This window comes from Poromitra crassiceps (assembly GCF_964638095.1).
Source record: "Poromitra crassiceps genome assembly, chromosome: 10".
NCBI classification, from domain to species: Eukaryota; Metazoa; Chordata; class Actinopteri; order Beryciformes; family Melamphaidae; genus Poromitra; species Poromitra crassiceps.
In genome coordinates this window covers 24,056,376-24,066,108 of record NC_139631.1, presented here as the reverse complement: position 1 = coordinate 24,066,108, position 9,733 = coordinate 24,056,376, and positions in this window count along the sequence as shown.

Sequence of the window (9,733 nt, the reverse complement as noted above, 5' to 3'; positions counted from 1 at the left end):
GGGTCCCAGGGCCCCGAGAGCCGGCGAGCTTGTCTGAAAGAGTTTACAATGGGCCAGACTGACACGCCTAGCCAACTAGTGCGTTCACACACACATACACACACACACACACACACGCACGCACACACACACACACACACACACACACACACACACACACACACACAGTCTCACGCACAGACACGCACACACAAGGGAATATGCATACATCCTTATCTCAAGATATTGTCACTTGATTCTATGAAATTCCTGAAAATTGTTAGCAAGAAATTTGTGGATTTACATTGGAAACAAGTGAGCTATCTCATTTGCAGAGTTTTACAGTTAAAGAAAATCTGATTTTAAGACTCAATACTGAATTTCTTTCTTTCTTTCTTTCTTTCTTTCTTTCTTTCTTTCTTTCTTTCTTTCTTTCTTTATGTATGTATTTATTTATTTATTTTTAGGGACAATGAACATTACTGTGAATGCACCAGTGTTAGCCAGATGGCTAATTTTGAACTGCTGTCCCTTGGAACTTCAGTTAGAATTGCCAGTGCCTCACACACACACACACACACACTGACAGTACAGTAGTATTAACCCTAACATACATGTCTTTGATGGTGGGAGGAAACCGGAGCAAACCCACACGAACACAGGGAGCTAGAACATGCAGACTCCACACAGAAAGGACCTGGATGGAGCAGGGTTCAAACCCGGGACCTTCTTGCTGTGAGGCAGCAGTGCTAACCAGTGCCACTGAGCCACAGTGCCGTCCAAATGTTAACATGCATAGTTTTGGATTGTATACACTTAAAAAATACATTTTAGGCATTTAGTTGCTGCTCTTGAGATGTGTTGAAGTTCAACATCGACCCCCAAACACGGTAAACATTCACATTAACCCAGCTTGAGACAGTTGAGACGCAAGATATTTAGGTCCTGATTTCACAAAACAATGCAGGTAGCAGCTATGGACAGCATCACATCTTTCATTTTGGCTCTATATTTGCATGCATTTCCAACATCATTGCAAGCCATCGTATCAACATCTATTCAAAATGTCTGCTGGGTAAGGCTCAACAAAACATTTATTGTGGGGGGGGGGGGGGGGGGGGGCACAACTAAGAATATAGTGCAGTGCAGCTATGAGAAGAGAGCTGGGGGGATACGGGGGAGTGGGGAGGCTGAGCTAAACTTTCATGGGGTTTGAGGAAGAATTTGGGAAGGTTGGTCAATGGATTTTGGGTTAGTTGCAGGGGAAGGAGAGAACATAATGTGGAACCTAGCCTCCAACCACAAACATGCATGCACGTGCACCCCACCCCCTTTCCCACAGATTGATAAATTGCATGGTGCATTTTGCAGATCTGTAATGTGACTGAAGTCTGTCGAAGTCCCTACTCCACCAGGAAAGGTGGATTTTCAATAAAATGCAAACTTTACTGGAATGGACAGTTGATAGTAATGTGGGAGGAAATGAGAAAATATTTCTAAAGTGTGATGTAAGGATATGAGGAAGCAACAGTTAAAAATAATAATTTAAGGCTAGACAACAGATGTTTTGCAGAAAAGAAAAGCATTTCTCTCTCTCGCTATACCAGGGTGAGAGTAAGTGGAGCCAGACTCTCTCCTGCGCTGGTACAGTGTGAAATGGAGACACACTAACATCAGAATTTGTTACAAAAAACTACAGTAAGTTAGAAAATGATATCCATGGGTGCATGGGGACCCCCTGTTCCTACTAGACCACACACACACACACACACACACACACACACAATCCTGACATTGCCACATCAGCCTGCCCTCCATGCACCCTCCCCCCCGCACACACACCCTCACTATGACCCCCCCCCCCCACACACACACACACACACACACACACACACAAATCTCATTAGCAGCATTGATTTCAGTCATGCCTATCATGTGTCTGAGTTACATCCTAACAGACAGCCTAAACATCTCGTCCGGTTGTGTGGCCCCACCATGAACAACACTGCATCGTTTGGCATTGGCACAAACATGACGAAATGAAAAAACAAGGAAGTTCATGGGACAATTGTGTTGGCAAGATTTGTCTTTCTTATTGCTTGAATCTTCCACACACATGTATGTATGTATAAGTGCCCCACGCCCCCCCTCTCTTTCTGAATTCAGTTCAATTCAATTGGCTTTATTGGCAAGGCCAATATTGCCAAAGCATCAATTACAGTAATAATGATACATTAGATTTATTTCTTCATCTCTCTCTCTCTCTCTCTCACCCCCCCCCCCCCCCCCTCTCTCTCTCTCTCATCTGGGAGTGCTGTGGTCCCATGCTGTCGTCTGGCTGTCACAGTGCTGCTGGCCCTGCTTTTGAAGAGAGAAGCCTGCGTTGGGGCAGATCCTATTTAGACAGATTAAAAAATCCATGTCCAGCTGTCTGCATCAGTCAACACACTGCCTCTCTGATGGCCCCACCAGATACAGCACCGTCTCCACCGTATCCCTGTCTCTGCACCATAGCAACATCTCCTTCTCCGCCTTTATCTATCCAACATCCATCTCTCTTTAGGCGGATGCATTAACTCCTGCTTCTCTCTCAGTCTTCCTGCTCTTCTCTCTCTCTCATCTTTATTTTCCTTACCATTTGCCTGTCAGAGTGTAATTTGGCGCTTGAAGCATGGGATGCTGTCACCAGGGCTTTAGCAGTTGAAGTAGATTAAGCAGAGCACAACAAATACTGGTGGGGATGAGTTGGTTCTTCTCGGCGGCAGCGTGGCGCTGTGAGCCTTTCCCCCCCCCCTCAAAGACCAGGGAGCTATATCAAGCGGCGTGGCTTTCAAGGTACGGCGCGAGATAGAGGGGCGAAACCGCTTCGCTATCTCGTTATCTCCCTGATGACACATCAACACTCATACGAATGATATAATGGATGATTGGTTTCCCTGCGGAGCAACAGGGAAGTGGGCTGTAGGCCTCTGGAGCCACGCAGTAGAACTGATTGAGATTAAAAATAAAATTATATGCTGTGAGTTCTCAATTACACGCGCCGAAATGAAATATGATTTCAAGGTAACAAATTCTGGAGGTGTCGATTCAGCTATTTGTTATTTTTAAACTCTGACTCAAATTAGATATGACATGGGAGCCTCACAATATCACCATTGCCTTGTGTGTGTGTGTGTGTGTGTGTGTGTGTGTGTGTGTGTCCATACAGTAGAGTGTAGTTGTGTGCCTGTGCATTCATGTGTGTCGTATGTATGGCTTTAAGCATTCAAGCATGCATACATTCATATCTGTACTGTACATGTAGTATGTGCATTTTGAATGTGTGTGTGTGTGTGTGTGTGTGTGTGTGTGTGTGTGTGTGTGTGTGTGTGTGTGTGTGTGTAAGAGAGAGAGAGAGAGAGAGAGAGAACCCCATTAGTAGATTTGGCCCGAGGCTGAATCCCCAGTGATGTCAGACAACGTAGTAATGGTCCTATCTCCCCCTCCATCCCTCTGTCACTTCCATCCTCTCTCCCCTTCCTCCATCAGATCTCCACCCTTCCTTCCTTACTTCCTCCCCTCATCTCCTCTCCATCACCTCATCCATGTTATCAACACACCAATCAAATGCACACATATTTTGGGAACACACACACACACACACACACACAAGCACACAGATATAGTCAAATATTAACACCGCACGAACGTTCATTCACATTTTCCAGACAAAACTGAATGTGTTTTTCAGCGAGAGTTCAGGCTCTTCATGTTGCATGTAGGACTGGAAGCTGTTGGAGAGCGACACCTGGGATATCAAAGGTGTGGCCACTGTTCAGTGTTGAATGATATCACTGAACCTGCGTAACTGATATCAACATGACTAATTTGACATTTTTCGGTTATTTGTAGCCTCATATTCGCACCAAAGGTATTCTGTTCTGGGATTAGGAGAAATATGAGTGTGTGACTGCGCTCTGAGAGACAATGCGGGCTAAACAAAAGTTGCTTCTCTGCCAATCTCTTACAGAATATTGATTTCCCCGGGAGATATTGAAAATAATATGGACGTGGAATTCAATGGGATAAAGTCTGCTATAAAAACAAACAAAATGATCCTGACAAGATCTTCACTGACCAGCCAATAACTTGTCTCTTGGCTGTTATGAATGGACAAAGAAAAAGGTGGACATGGACAGTCAAAATGATGTAGGTGGGTATAGGGAGGGAGGGAGGGAGATAGATAGATAGATAGATAGATAGATAGATAGATAGATAGATAGATAGATAGATAGATAGATAGATAGATACAGTAGCTAGATAGATAGATAGAGTTATGGCCTTTTAAACACCATCACACAATTCTGTTGACTCCCCTGTCAACACTTGAAGGCAGCAATGGAGGGACATTGTCGTGATAAAAAGATGACAGGAAATGAAAGAGAAGAATGAAAAGGGAAGAGAAATGAATGAGGCTTCTCCTGTCTTGGAACCTAATGGTCCAAATGAGGTTGGGGCAGAAGATGTGGGGGTTGGCTGGGAAGACTGGGGAAGCTGGGTGTGTCCGGGCCGCAGACTGAGGCAGACTAGAGCTAAGAGACTCAGGCTCAACATCATATGAGCTGTCAGCTTGTCACATCCCAGACCGTCACCCAGGGACTGGAGAGGACCACAGAGCAGCTCCCATCACTTCACACACGCACGCACACATGCACACAGACACACACACACACACACATGCACGCAGACACACACACACACCAATCAGTTAAGCAGGATGCCAAAATTGTCACCTCAAAAATTGTGATGAGGATAATCTCATAGTGATTCATTGTGCCCACATGTACATAGACTATTATAAAATATTCTCTCTCTCTCACACACACACACACACACATACACACTCACAACTGTTTACGCTGCCGTCTTCAACACACGCTCCTTCCTCTCTCATTGGAATATTCATGCCAATTAAAAGCCTGTATCTAAAAATAGACATCTATGATTATGTTGGCAGAGAGTAGAAGAGATTCAGTATGAAAATTAGTTGTGTATTATTAATGAAATGAGTACCGGAATATACAATTTATTCTTCCATCAAGTTATTCAGTGGGGTTGGCCTTGTAGTTCTGGCAGAGAGGTTGTTAAGGTGAACCCATCCCATTTCAGTTGAAACTAATTGAAAATGCTCCTGACGTAGCTTCTCATCAACATGGAAAATGACTGTTTCTAAATTAAGAACTGGGGATTACGATTTTGATTAAATGAACTCTATTCAAATTCCAAGTAACTCCCAGAAACAAAATTATCAGAAAACAAGATTATCTGAAATCCTGTCCTGAATGAACAGAACAGGATAAATGTTCATGTGCTGGATTTAGTTGACAGATTCTGTGTTTGCCAGAAGTGCTTTGAAGGTTTAGAAGATCACAAAGCAAAGATTTGCAAATTTGATTAGAAAAACCCTATAAAAGACAAAAACCTCAAGATAAAGAACTCGGTAAAACACAATCACTGCCATCCCTGTCGTCATGATTTGCCAGACACACCCACCAACATTAAACAATTTTGATTCCAGTTTGAATGCTAGGACTGCACATAAAGCTAATCTGAACATGTTAACCAGCTAGTTGGCTGAGGAAAAAGGTTCCTCCCTGAGTTCTCCCTTGGCTTCTCCTCCTCGGTCTGCGTCCACAAAGCCCCGTGCAGGCGAGGCGGACTCCATCTCACCGCCGGCTGTTCCCACAGTCGCTCAGGTCATGTGATCTGCACACAGGCTTGTGTTGTCACCAGGTAAAGATATCCACCTGCCTGCAATGGAAGAAAATACAGCAGCGCTCCTCTCTCCTCGGGCTAGAGTTACGGCTCAGTGTTTGGGTCTTAGCTAATAGCCAACTGAGCCCTCACTGCTCCTCTGTCTGTTCTGTAAGGCGGCCTCGCCTCACTCCCATACTTTCTCTACACGTCCTCTAGAAGTCTTAAGTTGAATATATATATATATTTAAACACCTTTCCAGTGTCTGACACACACGAGGAGTTTGTGTTTTGAGTTTGTCTGGTGGGTGCACATGAAAAGTGTCCCATCAGAGGTAGGCGAACATCAACACATATATGGCTCACATGTATGATTGGATTATCCTTATTTCCACTTGAACAGTTTAGGTGGCCCGTCCATGCCTTTCTCTCTCTCTCTCTTTCTCTCTGTGTGTGTGTGTGTGTGTGTGTGTGTGTGTGTGTGTGTGTGTGTGTGTGTGTGTGGTGTGTAGTGTGCATTAAAGCTACATCAAAATGATGCAGTACAAAAGAGATCCATCTGTGATTAGAGTAATGATACTTTGCCATCTCATAGTCAGTGTCTGCATTGTGCACTCCAGGGAGTATCAAACAGATGTTTGTTCATTTTAAGAATGGCGTTGACCTGTTTTTGCAAATTAACTCTTCATTTGTTATTCACTGAACTGTCTGTAGCTACTTGTCCAGAGTAGGCTACACTCCACCGCACCAGGAGCGATTGTATTCTACAAATCATGAACTCTTCCCTGCATTATCAGCCATGTTTTGCTGCTCAGTCGCAGTGTGTGTGTGTGTGTGTGTGCACACGCGCGCGCATGTGACCAAGGGTTATGTCATCCACTGCCCATACTGCCCGTTCCTCCATGACCACTGCCACAGAAAACAATCTGTCAAACACAAGTTCATTTTCTTGGCAAATTTTATTCAACCCGGTCTCACAAAACTTGGTGTTGATTGTTACAAAACTGTAATCTATTGATTCATGTACATGGAGACATTTTTGTTTTTTTGTTTTTTTTCCCGTGACAGTCAGCACGATCACGTATTTCATGTTCTTCACTCAAAACGACCATATAAATCAACTGCAAGTGACGTGTGTTACATTATTGAAGTATAGGGGAGGACAAGTAAGGGAGTACGGGTGAGATGTGTGGACCTCGCTTCCTCGCTCTGCAACTTCCTCGACCTTGTCATGAGGGAGCTGGTTTGAGCCTCACTGTGTCTTGGTGTTTGTCACGTTTTCCCCCCGTGTGTCCTGGTTAACCCCTACTCAAACAATCTAACCCTCCCTGATCAAGTTGTTTTAGTTGCCTAAGCCTACCCTACAGTAACCCTAAACCTAAGTTATTTTACTTGCCTAAAAACACAACCAAGTTGTCTGACAAGGTGCAGTTTTCAACCAGGAAACGGTGTCACGGGTCCGGGCCGGATGAGTGGCTCTTCTTGGTGCTCGGACCTCAAGCGCTCCGGGCCTCGGGGGGAAAGTAACCAGGAAGAGTCAGTGTTGCTTCACACATATTTCATGCTGACTGCCACAAAAAAGAAAATTGTGCTGACTCTCACGAAGGTGAAGAAAATTGATCAATAAATTACAATTTTGTGACTGCCAACACCAATTTTCGTGAGACCATGTTGCGACATTTAACTGTTCAATAATGTATTGTGTTCGTCCTTTAAAGGTAGCAAGTTATCCCAGAGTTTCCCTTGCATTCAAGTTGGATCAGTTTTAGGATCACACGATGGAATGTTTTGAAAAATGGAATACTTTTAATGGCAGAAAAGCTTCAATCTAACAATATTGTATCTGTATCGGCCTTGAAAAGCCGTTTTCCAGATTTATTTCATTCCAACATGAAGTTGGTGGCAGGCTTTCTAAATTATATTTGAATTATTATATTGTGACTTATATTATAATTACAATATATACTACAAATTACTAGTGCTCTGATCATTTGACAACTTCAGACAGGAGCATCAAAACCTCTGCAAACGCCTTTCATCACTGTCGCTTTATTTCCCACGTTATACAAGGGACTGAATAACCCCCTGCCCAACGGTGGAAACATGCAATGACATAAGCCCAGTCCACTATGTTGCATAACACAGAAAAAAAGAGAGAAAGAAAAAGATGAAAGGAAAGGCTATTCAAGAGGCTATTCAGGTTTTAATATTAGAATTTAGATTGTAATATTTAAGAATATTGACTGATATATTGATTACACTGCTGCTGAAACAAACAAAAAATAAGCTTTTGGAACAAGCAGATGGGAGGATGATGAAGGTTGAGAAAGAAGAAGAGGAAAACAAAGACAGAGGACAAAGCGGTGGGAAGAGAGAGAGAGAGAGAGGAGGAAGCTGGGTAGGAGCCGGGAAGAGACAGAGAGAGCGATAGAGCAAGAGAGAGGTGTCCATGTCTCTCATTCTGCAAATAAACAAAAAGTAAACACCGGTGGAGGAAACACTGCGACACTCGATGCCTCTGCTCGCTCCTCCACCTGCCCACTCAGGTTTCCCAGAAGGCCATTCTGCCGGCCATGGACAAAAGCAGCGCAAAAAGCCAACACCTCTTCCCCCCTGGGCGCTCGGAGACAAAGAAGGGAAAAAAAAGAGATACAACACCTTTGTTTGCTGAGATTAAAACATGTTGCATTCTCCACCTCTTACCCACCCTCTCCCTCTCTCTCTCTCTACCTCCCTCCCTCTCCCACTGCTCTTCCCTCTCGCTTTCCCCGGAGGTAACTCTACCAGGCGAGAGATGGAACTGCCACTGAACTCCTCTCTTTCCATTCTTGGTAGCTAATAAAATCGGCCTTATTATTTCTGTGTTTTCTATTGTCCGGGGTGTCATTGTAGTGTGTCTCGTGACACTGTGATAAGCGGATTAGCGCTGGCAGCGCTGACGCTGGCAGCGTTGGCGCGGGGTGAATGGGCGAGCCTATCCCTTTGCTGCGCCTCCTGTGTGATACGGGTATAAAGTTGGTGATATGACCAGACCGATTGTTAATGAATGAAACGGATCTAGCTCTTGACATAAAAGAACGGCCAGCCTTACCCTTCCCTATGAATCTACAGGGAATCCGACTCTGATGATAACAGTTGAGGAATTCACACGTGGACGAACACGAGCACTGTGTGCACTGCATTTCAAAGGGAAATATTCTCTGAATAACTGCGTGATGCATGTACCTTGATACCAAAGCTTGTTCAGGTATAAGGTGCACTATGTTTACAGCACATGCCTGGCAACTCCAGCAATACCACTTGGCAACAGGTGTCCTTATGTCACCCCGCTTATTCCTGTACGTTAACAGTCGAGGTGTGTGGCAACATGTGGCAAGACTGGAACCCACATAATATCCAGCAATCTATCACTACAATGGTTACCTTGGTAGGGAGGGCGGCCCTAGACACAGTCTCTCCATGGGGGGGTTTCTGCCAATCTGGCAACCACAGTGGGAGGTCTCACTCTCATCAGCACTCTCGGCTACAGACCACTTATCTACCTTTCCTCACTCTCTCTTTCATTTTGCCTTGCCCACTGTAGCACAACACAAACACACGTGTAGACACAACACAAACACACATGTAGACACAACACAAACACACATGTAGACACAACACAAACACACATGTAGACACAACACAAACACACGTGTAGACACAACACATGCAGAGACACAACACAAACACATGCAGACACAACACAAACACACATGATGTAGACACAACACAAACACACGTGTAGACACAACACAAACACACGTGTAGACACAACACAAACACACATGCAGACACAACACAAACACACATGTAGCACAACACAAACACACGTGTAGACACAACACAAACACACATGTAGACACAACACAAACACACATGTAGACACAACACATGCAGAGACACAACACAAACACACATGCAGACACAACACAAACACACATGTTGACACAACACATGCAGAGACACAACACAAACACACATG